This window comes from Mustela lutreola, chromosome 5 (assembly GCF_030435805.1).
Source record: "Mustela lutreola isolate mMusLut2 chromosome 5, mMusLut2.pri, whole genome shotgun sequence".
Taxonomy (NCBI): Eukaryota; Metazoa; Chordata; class Mammalia; order Carnivora; family Mustelidae; genus Mustela; species Mustela lutreola.
The window spans coordinates 123,551,507-123,566,633 of NC_081294.1; the positions used below are offsets into that span (position 1 = coordinate 123,551,507).

General features: G+C 39.0%; 1 long non-coding RNA gene across 1 annotated transcript; it reads left to right on the plus strand.

Moving 5' to 3' along the window:
• The first annotated feature begins 6,161 nt into the window (after positions 1–6,161).
• On the plus strand, positions 6,162–14,786 carry LOC131831411 (uncharacterized). Its single transcript, XR_009353639.1, has 4 exons — positions 6,162–6,287; positions 12,953–13,198; positions 14,197–14,338; positions 14,543–14,786. It is a non-coding gene; the product is annotated as an uncharacterized LOC131831411 (long non-coding RNA).
• Positions 14,787–15,127: the final 341 nt, after the last annotated feature.

A 15,127-nucleotide genomic window follows, 5' to 3' on the forward strand; every position in this document is an offset into this window, starting at 1 on the left:
GCATGCGTAGCCCTTACAGGAAAGATGCATTTCTCAAGCTTTTCCTAGAGTGGGATGACTGGCAAGAACTTAACTATACATTACTGAGACTGAAAACCACATAAACATATCCCACAAAATCCGGACTAAATGGCCCCGTGATTTGACTTTTCTTTACCAAAGCCTAAAAATGCCACAGCCGCCCCACTGTCACGCTCTATGAGGGGACATGTGCTAGAAGGGAATTCATCCTGGAAAGAGACACAGGTCTTAAGATAAAATACCCGCATTTTGTAAATTTTACAAAAACATATGATTATGTGAGCTGGGTAAACAGGGGAGGTCTCAAAGCATAAGCCTCTGGCTATCATAGTTCTATGTATGACATTCTTCTCTTTTCCTACTTCTAAATAATTTTTCAAAGATTCGCTTATTAATGTAAATTTATTAATATATTTTCATGCTACTGGGATAATGTGTGAAATTTTCCATAATTAAGTGTAAATATTTATACTGTGAGTATGGGAACTACACATGAATAGGAAATGAAATATCTTTAAATCATAAGTTTGCAATGAATATTTTAGAGCAGTGTAATTGAATCTTGCTTATAATTACGGTAGACATATAATAATAGCTGTTTTTTGTTTTTTTTTTTGAAATAGCTTTTTCTTTTTCACCCCCAGAAGGGCAGAGGAAAAGAACAAGGCAAAAAGTGAAACAGACTAGCTTTTATCAGGGGAGGCTGACTTCAGAAATAAAACATGTACTGGAGCCATTCACAGTTAGAACTGATTTCAAAATGAAATTACCATTGGCTTTCAAATGGAAATTTCAGGGAGAAAATGTTAATAAAAATGTAATGGTTATAATGGCAACCGTAATGATGATGATGTTATGTGTGTGTTGTCAGATGAATGATTATCATAATCTCTGACACTTTTTTTTAGTCCGTAAAGAGGTAGATTAAAATTGGTACTTACAGGGATCATAATTTATTCACTTTTCCCTAGCTCATTAAAATGACTTTGCCATTATTTCTAAATTCTCCTTGTATGATGGGGCCATGCACATATGGCACAGACAATCAGACTGACAGGAACTTTTAGTCAGTTCCAATTCTGCTTTCATTATTCACAGGACTAAAGAGTCTCTCTATAAAATCAGTTACTTGGCATTTTCTCATTGATTCTGAAAGAGGTTTATGCATGAATATGCATAGGAATCTGTGGCTGGCTGGTGTATTGGTGCCCCCCCCCACCCCGGCCCCCATAAGAAAAAGACAGCTATGCCTCTCAATCCTAAAGCCCTTGTTTCGTCCCCTTCTGCAGAACTCTGGGCTTGACCGTGTAACTCACTGTGGTCAGTGGACATTAGCCAACAAGCGAGCTTGCACACTCAAGTTGTCCTGTTGGAAAACTTCATCTTGGAGCCCAGATACCATCCTATAGGGAAGTCGTGCTATCTTGCTAGAGAGAGATCACACGTGGAATGGCCCTGGTGGATGGGACATGACAAGGAGAAGGAGGCCACTTGGAAGAAAACCGAGGTCCTCCAGCCAAGTTTCTAATTGACTCTACGAGAGACCTCAGCTGTCAGATCAGCCCACAGAAATGGGATCAATAACACAACTATTGTGGTTTTAAACTGGTAAATTTTGGTTTGTCAAGCAGCAATAGATAATGGAAGCAGGATTACAGAAAGATTTTTTTAGAATTTATTTATTTATTTATTTGAGAGAGAGAAAGAGCGCATGAGCAGAGGGAGGGTCAGAGGGAGAAGCAGACTCCCTGCAGAGCAGGACCCTGGGCTCATGACCTGAGCCAAAGGTAAATGCTTAACCATCTGAGCCACCCAGGCTCCCTGTGGAAAGATTTTTTAACACCATCTCAGCTGTGTGTGAAAGTCTGAAAACGATTTAAGTGAAATTATAGAGACTTATTAAGTCAAAGGCCCACAACATTGTTTATTCAGTACTTTACAGGTATAGCCTTATGATTTTATGACTTTATCAGCTAACCTTTTAAAAGTATTTCCTGTATGTTAGTCATTATACTAAACAATTTGCATTTATTAATTAAAAAAAATGTATACAAGAATTCTGTGTAGCTGCTATATTTATCCCCCATCCTACAGGTGAAGAAGCTGAGTCATAAAGATGTGAATATTTTGCCTAAAGTCACACAGCTGTCTTAGAGTGTGTGGAAGAGATACTAAAGAATGAAAAAATGAAGTCTGCACGAGCAGTGGAATGTACAGCTTTTAGAAAGGTTTATGTCCATGAAATTATTGTAGGAAGAGATGATACTATTATAACATATTGAACAGTGTGGTGTTAGTAAAAGATCATAGGATTTTGAATCAGAATGACACCACCAGTTTAAATGGTGGCTCTGCCACCAGCTTTGTGACGTTTAAATGGTGGCTCTGCCACCGGCTTTGGGACGTTAAATAATTTATTTAAACTCTCTGAGCCTCAGTTTCCTTATCTATCTGACTGAGGTTTAAAAACATCTGTTCCGGGTGCCTGGGTGGCTCAGTCGGTTGAGCGTCTGCCTTTGGCTCAGGTCATGATCCCAGGGTCCTAGGATCAAGTCCCACATTGGGCTTCCTGTTCAGTGCGGGGTCTGTTGCTCCTTCTACCCTTCCTTCCTGCTCTCTCTCTCTCTTTCAAATAAATAAAATCTTTAAAAAAAAAAAATCTGTTCTATGGTTGTTGAGAGAGTAACCTGGGACATGGAGCTATCTTACATCTAATTCTGATGATTGTTCTCATCTTTTCCCAAATCCATGTTCTTAGACATCCCATGGGTAGTTTAAAATCAACCTTAGTTGAGTATTAACACTTAGAGCCTGAAGTCTGACATAATCTGATTTACTGATTGGCTCGAAGCACCTGAGTGCAGTGTCACCCAGACAAAAGCGAGAAGACGGTGTGTTGGTGTGTCAGTCAGTGCTGAGTTCCTGCCGGAGGATTCTGAGGAGTATCTAAGGGAAGAGGTGATCTGTTCTGGATTGGTTGCTGTTTCTGGGGTGCGATTATGGGAGGTAGGGATTAACCGGGGGTTGTGCGCGCCCCACTGGTAGAAGGGTTTAACAACTGGTCATCCAGAGGCTTCTGGGTGGCTCAGTGGGTTAAAGCCTCTGCCTTTAGCTCAGGTCATGATCCCAGGGTCCTGGGATCGAGTCCCACATCGAGCCCCACATGGGGCTCTCTACTCAACAGGGAGCCTGTTTCCCCTCCCCCACCGCCCCACCTGCCTCTCTGTCTACTTGTGATCTCTGTCTGTCAAATAAATAAAATCTTTAAAAAAACAAAAAACTAAAAACAACTGGTCATCCGGTTGAGGCTAGCAAAGGGCATCCGGGAGTGTCACTGATGAGAAAGTAGCGATCACCCATGAAGGGAGTCATTAGGATGTCTGACAACCTTGTAAGGAAACAGTTTGTCCTGTTAACTTTGCCGCTGACACCACGTGCCCGTCCTTCTGGCCCGATGAATGGCAGGGCTGCTTTTTGGTCTTTTAAGATGATTTTGACTCTTACCGTCTCCGAATATCTTTCAGAGATTGGCAGACACTACAAATCAGGGTTTTAAAATTTCCTTCCTGGAAACCCTGGTCAGCATTTACCAGTATATCACTACCTGTTTGTTTTCATATTTCTGTCTTTCAGGAGAGACTCCTCTTTTAAGACTCAGTGAACACAGTCAAGTCCCATATGCATAACTAAATAAATGTGTAATAGCCTCCTTAGTGATTCTTAGAATCCCCAAGGAATCTTCACATTTTGCAGATCCAGTCTCAAGAGCCTGCCTTTGAGTCATTTACCCATTTCAGGTTTTCTCTGAGAATGTGTCAAGATTTCTGTCATAACTACCTAACTAAAACAAATGTTTAAAAAAATTTTCTTCTCAGAACACAGGAAGCCTTTCCTCTAAGGGAAAAAAAAAGTTCTTTATTCCACCTTAGCCTGTCAAAGTTTCTCTAAATTACTAAAAAGAAATCCAGATTTTTTTTTTTTTTTTTTTTTTTTTTAGCTTCAACTACTTGGCATAGTGACCATATATATGAAAACACCAATTATTAGGCAAAAGACAAAGATCCACCAGGGAACTTTTCAAGTGTCATGTTTCCAAATGTGGATTTTTTTTTCTTTTAAAATCATATACATTTAGGGGGCCTCTGGGTGGTTCGGTCGCATGGGTGCCCAACTCTTGATTTCAGCTCAGATCATAGTATCAGGCTTGTGGGATCAAGTCCCACACTGGGTGCTGTGCTGGGTGTGGAGCCTGCTTAATATTATCTCTCTTTCTCCCTCTTTAAACAACAACAACAACAACAAACAAAATAGCCAAAATATTGTAGATTTTGAAAGGAAAACAAGTTGTCTCGATAATGGATAAAAGTTAAAGTGAGGAAGAACTATGACTCAGTATGAAAGATGCACTAGGTGCTGGAATTGACAGAGATCTTAGAGATCATCCTAAACTTTTTGGATTGTAGACTTGCCCAAGAATCTGAAGCCATGGATCTTCCTCCTGAAAAAATGCATACACCTTAGTATGGGTGCACATACCTGCCTCAGTCACAGAGTTTCCATGTTCTTTGGTCTCTTCAAGCTCATTACTATAGTCCAATCTAAGGGAAAAGTCTGGATCTTGTCTGTTGATTGTCCTTCACTTTATTTCTGAACTTACTGAACCAAGGTGACATACTGAACTCGGGGTGGATCTAGTATTACAAGTAACAACTCTTACCTTAATAGGCTGCTACCACCGTGTCTTCTCTCATCAACTCCCATTTTCCCCTACCCCCATGAGGTAGCCAACCTGATAGGTCCCAAGGCTTGTGACAGGAAGTAGTTTTGAATAAACCATACAGTGTGGTGTTTCAGGGCGCGGGGCTTGGAGGTGGGCCAGCCTAGGCTCAAGACGTGGCTTTGCTTCAAATTTGAATTACAGTTCAAATGTTCTAAGCTTCAATTTGGTCACTGTAATGTGGGGGAGAATTATGGAATTGAAGCATTGTAAGATGAAATGCGAATGATGTGTCCAAAGTACTTGGTGCTTGTGTCCTCCAACAGTGGAGAGCCAGACAAGCTGACACAGAGAATCACATCTTACTGGAGCTAGAAACCCCTGAGAAGAAACCTCCCTGAGAATCAATATCAGGGGAAGAAATCCTCAAGTGTAACCGACAAGTTGCTGGAGGCTCAGTGTGGATGCTCTGAGAGTTAGACTTCCAGGGAGGCCAGCTGAAGGGGGCACATGCTCACACTTTTGTGAGTTTACCATCAGGAGCTTGGCCAGGTTCTCATAGTGAAGATTGGAGAAAAATCCCATTTTGAACATTTGAAGCACATTAGAGCATTCTGTCCTTCTTTACAAGGCCTGCCCTTTGACATTAATTCTCTGATGGACCTAAAAAGGGTTGTTGATTTTCAGTTCAGATTCTTACTTGTTAGAGTAACAACTTCTAAGCTCTTATTTATTTATTTATTTATTTGACAGACAGATCACAAGTAGGCAGAGAGAGAGAGAGAGAGAAGCAGGCTCCCCGCCGAGCAGAGAGCCCGATGCAGGACTCAATCCCAGGACCCCGGGATCATGACCCGAGCTGAAGGCAGTGGCTTAACCCACTGAGCCACCCAGGTGCCTGCAACTTCTAAGCTCTTAATATGCTGAGTTGGAAATCAGATAACCTGAGCAGGTCTTTTTATGGATATGTTTTTACTTCTCTTGGGTAAATATCTAGAAGTGAACTTGCTTAGTGAAGATTTTTAGTGCCCCTTTTGTTGGCAATGTAGAATTGTGACTTTAAGTGTTATATTTTGAAATTCACTAAGTAAATATGTATTTGGGCAATAGTTCTTTAAAAACTACATTATCAAATCATTGTTTTGCTCTCAGCTTTAAAATGCACTGTGGCAAATTTCATATTGAAAACAGAAGGTCTCACCAAAAAAAAAAAAAAATACTGAAATTTTTCTTTTCATATGCTTTATCAAGAAACACCTTGCCTGTCCTTGGGTGTTGGGCTAGTCATTAGGGAGGGTTGGAAGATATTCCTTTCTTATCTGCCCCTCCATGTCTCTGTCTTCCAATAAGCATAGAGGAGTTTTGGGGTTCTAAGGTCTGCACATAGATTGTGGAGTATCAAAGGGGTTGCCAGGAGCAGATCCTGAACCCATCTAGCACATCAGTCCAGAGTTGATGACTAGGTGTCCACCTTCACATGGGATAAGTGTAGCTTCTTGCCTAAACACCACATAGGGATATTCCTGGGAGCTCGGTAAAACTCTAGAGAGTGAGTAAAAACTGATGGGGATGGGAAAGGTCTACTCCTCTATGCTTTAGGGATACGATTGAAACCTATCTGCATACCAAGCTGGTGACAAAGGGGAGTTGTGCCTATTATATAACTAGTTACTATAAAAGAAACAAATGTAGCAAATTATTTTCATTAGAAAAGTTATCTTTTTTTTTACGTTTAAAGTAAATTTATTTGTTTGTTTATTTATAGCTATCTATTTGTAAGAGGAGGGGAGGGGCAGAGGGAGAAGGAGAGAGATCATCTTTTTTTTTTTTAAATTTTTTATTTTTTATAAACATGTATTTTTATCCCCAGGGGTACAGGTCTGTGAATCGCCAGGTTTACACACTTCACAGCACTCACCAAAGCACATACCCTCCCCAATGTTATAAAAGTTACCTTTATGTCAGCTTATTCACTTTATTTTTTTTTTTCAAAGACTTTATTTATTTATTTGACAGAGAGAGATCACAAGTAGGCAGAGAGGCAGGCAGAGAGAGAGGAGGAAGCAGGCTCCCCACTGAGCAGAGAGCTCAATGCGGGGCTTGATCCCAGGACCCTGGGATCATGACCTGAGCCAAAGGCAGAGGCTTAACCCACTGAGTCACCCAGGTGCCCAACATTATTCACTTTAATATCACTTTAGCTTATTTTTATTCTATTATTTTTGTGAAAAGAAGAGGTACATATCTCAGTGTCTTTGGGGATCATTTTGAATATTTATTAATGAGAACTTTTATATCTTGCAGTTTAGTTTATAAAATAATTGAAAATTTTAATAAAGGATTAACAAGTATATTATATATCATCTGTTAGAACATTTACAACTGAGAATGGTCCCATGACTTCATGTTTATGACTTACTTATTACACTATACGGGCCCAATGACATCATGATATGCTGTTATGAATTAGATTTTCAGAGTAATTTGAGTTGAGAAAAGTGATTGGGGAATTGAATCTTTCGTGTGATAGTATCTTATTAACATTGCAAAAAGTCATATAGAAAGAATCTCAATTCACCTCACAACTTCGAGAATTCGCTTAGTACTAAGAGTAATAGTAAATACGAAAAAGACTTTTTAATTAAATAGAAATTTTTACTTTTCAGTGTTGGATGTTAGCAGTAGGTAACCAACTGATTCATCAAAAAGTGATTGATAATTTGAAAGAAATAAACTATTAAAAAATAATGACAGGGCACAGAGGATTTTTTAGGGCAGTGAAAATAATGTGTATGATATTATAATGATAGATACATGTTATTATGCCTCTGTCTAAACCCTATCTAAAAACCAGCCTGAACTTAAGCAATGGACTTTAGGTGATGAGGATGTGTCAAGGTAGGTTCATCCTTGGTGAAAACGGTACCATTCTGGCAAGTAATGGTGGTAATGGAAGAGGCTAGGCATGTGTGAGGGCAGGAGGTATGGGAGAAATTTCTGTACCTCCCTCTCAGTTTTATTGTAAACCTAAAAACTATTTAAAAAAATAAAGTCTTTAAACAGAAATTGAAAACCTCTCCCTCCACCAAATGACAATAATAACAATTCAAATGAGATCATCATACGTAAAATGAAAAGAATCAAGTTGAACAGTAGTTCTCTGTTGCTACATAGCAAATGACCACAAACTTAGTAGTTTCAAACAATCCACATTTATGATCTCACAGTTTCTGTGGGAATTCGAGCATGTCTTCTTTTGTGTCCTCGGCTTAGGATTTCAAAAGGTTTTAGTCAAGGCTATCACTTGCCTATGTTCTCATCTGGAATTCTCCGCTTCCAGGCTCACTCAGATTGTTCCAGAGTTCGTTTATTTACAGCGGTAGGATTCATGGCAATTTGCTTCTTCAAGGCCAGCTGGAGAGAGTCCCTAGGAAGTCAGAATCCAGGATGACATACTGTAATTGTGGGAGTGGCATCTTATCATCTTTGCCATATTTTGTTGGTTAGAAGGTCACAGTTCCCACAGTACTCAAGGGGAGGGGATAATGCAAGGGTATAAGCAGTAGGACGTAGATATCTGAGGTTGTATATAAGTCTGTCTACCCCACAATAAACGAAGTGTAAACCTTGCAAATAGTATACTATTAACCCCAGGAGTTGTCATTTATGTTCAGCAAGGCAATACCATGTGCTACCTAAAACTAAAATAATTAATAACGCAAATAGTTTAACACTGATAATATATGAGTACTTTTTTCTTTAAAGAAGGATCTATAGGGGGCACCAGGGTGGCTCAGTGGGTTAAAGCCTCTGCCTTCGGCTCCGGTTGTGATCCCAGGGTCCTGGGATCGAGCCCCCAGTAGGGCTCTCTGCTTAGCAGGGAGCCTGCTTCCTCTCTGCCTGCCTCTCAGCCTACTTGTGATCTCTGTCAAGTAAATAAGTAAAATCTTAAAAAAAAAAGAAGAAGAAGAAGAAGAAGGATCTATATATTAGCCAGCCTAATCTGATTGTTTTCTTCAGAAGAAAAATATTCTATAATGGGGTGATATCACTAAGTGTTCTTTAAATAAGCACCTATCAAAAAATTTTCATTTCCTAGGGCTTGCTATAACAAAGTATGACAAACCTGGTGGCTTAAAACAACAGAAATTTATTCTCTCAAACTTCTGGAAGCTAACTAAACATATGAAAGCAAGGTGTTAGCAGGTGTTAACATGCTCTCTTTTAAAGCTCTAAGGTGGGATGCTTCTTTGTGTTTTCCTGGATTCTGGTGCTTGCTGAAAATCCTTGGTATCACTTGGCTTGTAGATGCATTGCTCTGGGTTTTCCATCTGTTATCACCTGCATTCTCCTTGTGTATTTCTGTGTGTCTTCTTCTTCTTCTTCTTCTTTTTTTTTTTTTTTTTTTTAATAAGGACACTAGTCATGTTGGATTAATGGGCCACTGTACTCAGGTATGATCTAAGTGTAATTTAACTTATTACCTCTGCAGTGAACTTGTTTCCAGATAAGGTCATATTCTGAGATGCTGAGATGGACGTGAAAATTGGGGGAACACTATTCAACTCAGACAACCTCTAAAATTTAGTAGTAGTAGCACCATAAGGTAGACCACTTTTGAAATAACTCTAAAGGAGTCCCACCTCCTGCTATTCACCTCTTTTATTATCTTCTCAGATTTGGTGTGTGAGGGATCTAGTGGCTTTCTTCTAATAAATAGAAAAGGCAAAAGAGATGGGATGTCACTTTGAGATTAAACCGTAAAAGTCTGATTTTAGTTCTGCCCGCAGATCTGGTCTTTGGCGCTTCTTACTTGCTTGCACCGATGAAGCAAGTTGTCATGTTGTGAGCTGTATTATGAAGATGTCCACATGGTAGAGAAGTGAGGGCAGCATCTGGCCCATAGTCAATGAGAAAATAGGGTCCTTAATCCAGCAGTCAGAGAGTGAATGCATCCTGCAAACAGCCAATGGTGTAAGCTTGGAAAGAGATCCACTACTAGTGATGTTTTAGGATGACTGTGGACCCAGCTGAGAGGTTGATTGCAGCCTTCCCAGGTCCTTGTGAGAAATCCTAGAGCTAGAGGATCCTGCTAAATTGTACCTAAATTCCTGATTTACAGAAACAGTGAGGTAATAATGTTGCTTTATGGCATTCAATTCATTACACTTCAATAGATAACTAATATTCACTATTTCTCCTGTATCATTCTCAGCAAATATTATGGAACTTGAGAACATGCTTTACATTTTCCTTTTATTTAAAAAAAGTCAAGAAAGTACAGTCTCTTATAGCTTAATATAGCATAGCTTCTCACAGTGTCACTATAAGCTTTCTGTGGGTGATTTAATCATGTCAGATGAAATTCTTGCCTCTTACGAACTCTGTAGAAAATCCCAGAGATTTAATCATTAAGGTTTAATTAGAGTTTGATAGGATTAATTATATAGTCATATCAACAACATAATTATGCTATGTGCTTGCTTTTAACTAAAACACTGGTGTTTTTTTCCTGGACATTGGAAATAAAAAAAGTTATTTTGGTTTGGCAGTTTAGATTAGTTGGGCATGGTTTTATTATTGTCTTCTGAATGTTCAGTTTCTAATGACATTTGACATACCATTGTCCTATTTCTGTTTATTGTAAAAGAACTGGAAAAGCTAATTTCCTGTTCTGTATTTTCATTGTTAGTGTATGAGAAAGCAACTGATTTCTGTACATTGACTTTATATCCTGCCACATTGCTGAATTGCTGTATGAGTTCTAGTAGTTTGGGGGTGGAGTCCTTTGTGTTTTCCATATAAAGTATCATGTCATCTGCAAAGAGAGAGAGTCTGACTTCTTCATTGCCAATTTGAATACCTTTTATTTCTCTTTGTTGCCTGGTTGCTGTTGCTGGGACTTCTGGTACTATGATGAACAAGAGTGGTGAGAGTGGGCATCCTTGTTGTGTTCCTGATCTCAAAGGGAAGGCTGTCAGCTTTTCCCCATTAAGGATGATATTCGCTGTGGGTTTTTCATAGATTTTATGAAGTTGAGGAATGTTCCCTCTATCCCTATACATTGAAGTTTTTCAGTCAGGAACGGATGGTGTATCTTGCCAAATGCTTCTTCTGCATCAATTGAGAGGACCATGTGGTTCTTCTGTCTTCTCTTATTGATTTGTTCTATCACATTGATTGATTTGTGAATATTGAACCACCCTTGCATCCCATGGATAAATCCCACCTGGTTATGGTGGATAATCTTTTTAATGTACTGTTGGATAAGCTAATTTTTCAAAAGTCAAGAACAAATTGTTTTTCTGGTTTCCATCCAAAGGCTACATAAACCTACAACCTAAAACCTTGGCAAAGGAGAATTGGGTATAAGTGATTCCATTTTGATTCTTTCTAATTAGTCCATTGATATTAATACCTTCAAAAGTAAGGACAGTGGGAGTAAGTCTAGTGGTACACTAGGATGTTTAAAACAATTTTAAAGAAATTGCATTATAATTTTCTATTAATTGAATCATTAAAACTCTTCCTGTGCTATCACTTTTTCCTTTAAGTAATAGAGTGCTAATTGCTTAATTTTGAAAAAAAAAATTAACCATTTCTCTGGTCAGTGAACTCAGATTTTTATGAGTAGTTTATTTTGAACATCTCTTTTAATAAGTCTATGTTGCATTATTAGTTGAACTACCTGGTTTGATATTGAAGTTGGATAGATTCTCAACCCATGGGTTGGGGTAAATATAAATGGGTTTAGAAGTCCTGTAGACTTGGGAGGAGAAAACTGAGGATGATTTCTTGAATTTGTATGGTTAGGATTTGTTAATTCAAAGAATTTTTTTCCTATTTAATTTTTGCGAAGCAATTATTATCATATGACTGGTTTATTATTAAAGCTATTTAAAGGGCGCCTGGGTGGCTCAGTGGGTTAAAGCCTCTGCTTTCGGCTCAGGTCATGATCCCAGGGTCCTGGGATCGAGTCCTGCATTGGGCTCTCTGCTCAGCAGGGAGCCTGCTTCCTCCTCTTCTCTCTCTGCCTGCCTCTCTGCCTACTTGTGATCTCTGTCTGTCAAATAAATAAATAAAATCTTAAAAAAAAAAGCTATTTAATATAAGAAGTGAAACTAAACTGCAGACATTACATAACTCAGAATCGGTTATGACCATGATAGCAGTTATCACATTTTTCATTCTATTAGAGCCTTCACAAGAGCTCCTATGACCTTTGATGTTACATTTCAATTTTGCACCCATTACAACAAAATAAACAAAAATGTTATTCTATTAATATTTATATCTTTAAGACAGAATATTCTGGATATTTTAATTTCAGTAAGATGGAAATTTCAGGGACACTATGATACAGAATTAAGCCACTATTACATGGTTTTTGAATTTCTTAATAACTGCCCAAATAGCAGTTGCCTATGTTGTTTTGTGACCAAAGACAGGCCACTTCTACTTGTGTAAGAGGTGGTGGGTTATATGGTAATGGTGCTGACAAGAATGACTACTCTGTGTGCGTGCGTGCTTTATGTCTGGTGTGTTTGGTGTCCACAGCCTCCAGCTGAACCTCTTTAGAGAATTTCTAGAGTGATAATACAAGGAGGGAAGGAGTGTTTTTTCCCACATGTTCCTCTCACCTAACCAAGTAAGCTCCATCCTAAATTTAACTGAAATCTCAGCTCATGGCCTAGTAAGATCTGAATATATGAATTACAGAGCCATATATTGATTTGGGTGAGTCAGCGGGATCTCTAAGCAAAAGGTAATTCAAGAGACACCTGGGTGGTGCAGCCAGTTAAGTGGCTGCCTTCATTCAACTCAGGTCTTGATCCTAAGGTTCTGGGATCCAGCCCCGCATCGGGCTCCTTGCGCAGCGGGGAGACTGCTTCTCTCTCTGCCTGCTGCTCCTCCTGCTTGTGCTCTCTCCCTCTCTGATTAAAAAATAATAATAAAATAAAAGGATTAATCTTAAACAAAAAAAGAAGGTAATTCAGACAAGGGGCTGGTATACGCTATTGTAGTCACCGGCTGGCAAAATGGCCCACGATCCTTGCCTCCTAGAATCCACATTCTTATGTAGTTTCTTCCAATATGATTCAGAGCTGGTATGTGTGAATAGTAGGTCAGTGGAAGTGATGGTATGTGACTTCCACGTCTGGGTCATATAAGGTATTAAAGCTTCTGCCTTGTTCTTTTGGGTCTCTCATTCAGGGAAAGCCAAGCAGGAGGGCCCACAGGCAGGCCTGTGAGGAGGCCCATGTAGAGAACAACTGAAGTCTTCTGCAACTTTCCAGATAAAGGAGCGAGCCCCTTTGGAAGCAGCACTTGCGGCCCTAATCACGCCTTCTACTGATAAAAGCACCTGTTAAAACCTGATTGTACTCTCATCAAAGACCCTGAAATAGAACTATCCAATCAAGCTACTTTAAAATTGCCAACCCACAGAAACCATGAAAGGTATTTTTTTCTTGCTTTGAGCCTCCAGGTTTTGGGATGATTTGTCACAAAGCTTTAGGCGCTTACTATAGTAACCTATTCCCCTTCAGTAGGAAGCTGCAGATGTTTGACTTGAAAAGCTGACCTTTGGTATACCTAGCATATAGCAGGTACTAAGAAAGTATTAATTGGATATGTTAATAAATATAGAAATGGAAACAGTTAAAAATATAGGACTGGAGGGGCACCTGGATGGCTCAGTGGGTTAAAGCCTCTGCCTTTGGCTCAGGTCATGATCCCAGGGTCCTGGGATTGAGCCCCGCATCGGGCTCTCTGCTCAGTGGGGAGCTTGCTTCCTCCTCTCTCTCTCTCTGCCTGCCTCTCTGCCTACTTGTGATCTGTCTGTCAGATAAATAAATAAATAAAAAATCTTTAAAAAAATATAGGACTGGAACCTAGCTAAGATTAAAGAAATGAATTAGCATTCTAGTAATCAGGGAAATATTTTTATATTATTACAGCATTTAGCCTCCTGGCATGGGAGAAGCTGCGTAGAAATGTTGAACAATAGGACATGAACTGTAATCTCTCAACATATAGCAGAGATATTTATTTCCATTATAATATTATAAGAAGAAAATTATAAGGGCATTTTTAAAAAAAATTTTATTTATTATATGACAGAGAGAGATCATAAGTAGGCCGAGAGGCAGGCAGAGAAAGAGGAAGGGAAGCAGGCTCCCTGCTGAGCAGAGAGCCTGATGTGGGGCTCAATCCCAGGACCCTGAGATCATGACCTGAGCTGAAGGCAGAGGCTTAACCCACTGAGCCACCCAGGTGCCCCTTGTAAGGGCATTTAATGTGTGGCAGATTTAGTGGGATGTGAATTTTATGCATCAAATTGGTAAGGCTATAGTATATGGTTTTTTAATCAATCCCTAATCTAGATATTTCTATGAAGGTATTTTGTATGTGTGGTTAACATCTATAATCAGTTGACTTCTATGTGATGTTGGTAGGCCTCATCCAATTAATTAAAGGCCTTCAGAGCAGAAACTGAGGACTTCTCAAGAAGAATTTCTACATCAAGGCTGTAGTATCAACTTCTGCCTGTTTCTAGCCTGTCGGTCTACGGATTTCAAATTCACGGGCCAAAATTGTGTGAGTCAATTCCTTAAAATTTCTTAAAGTTTCTTAAAAAGTCAGTTCCTTAAAATTTCTTTCTCTCCACACACACACATGCACACACACAGACACACACGCCCTGTTTTTTCTTTTTCTCTGGAGAACCCTGAGTAATATAGACAGTTATTTCCAGTGAATAATGGATATACTCCCTTACATTTTTCTGTCTTCTTCAATTAGGTGATGCTGAGTGGTCAGATTGGACACCAGCCTGTGAGCAGTAGTGACCTGTGTCATATTTAGGACAAGCCACTGAGGAGCCAGGATGTTTTCTCCTTCTTTCCCTTCTAGACTGGAAGTATCTTAGACACTATCTGCCACTAAAAATACCATTGCCATTAAAAAAAAAAAAAGAAAAAAAAAAGACAGCCCAACTAGTAGTGGACTGATATGAACAAAATAAAATCTTTTTTATGTTAAGTAACTGAGATTTCAAATTTCATTATTTTACCGGTTTATCCTATCTTGAATAATACATTATCTAAATGGAAAAGAATCAGGTCATGGACTTATTAATCAGAGGTCTTCTGGTTGTATGCAAATGAAAAGCCATCTCAATCCATTTTTAAAAATAGAATGGTTTATATAAATTGAGTGGTCCAAGAGTAGATTTTGTATTTATTCACAGCTGAATCCAGAGAGTCAAAAAACTGTCATCAAGATTTGTGTCTCATTCTTTTTTTTTTTAAGATCCTATCCATTTATTTGACAGACAGAGATCACAAGTAGGCAGAGAGGCAGGCAGAGAGAGAAAGGCAAGCAGAC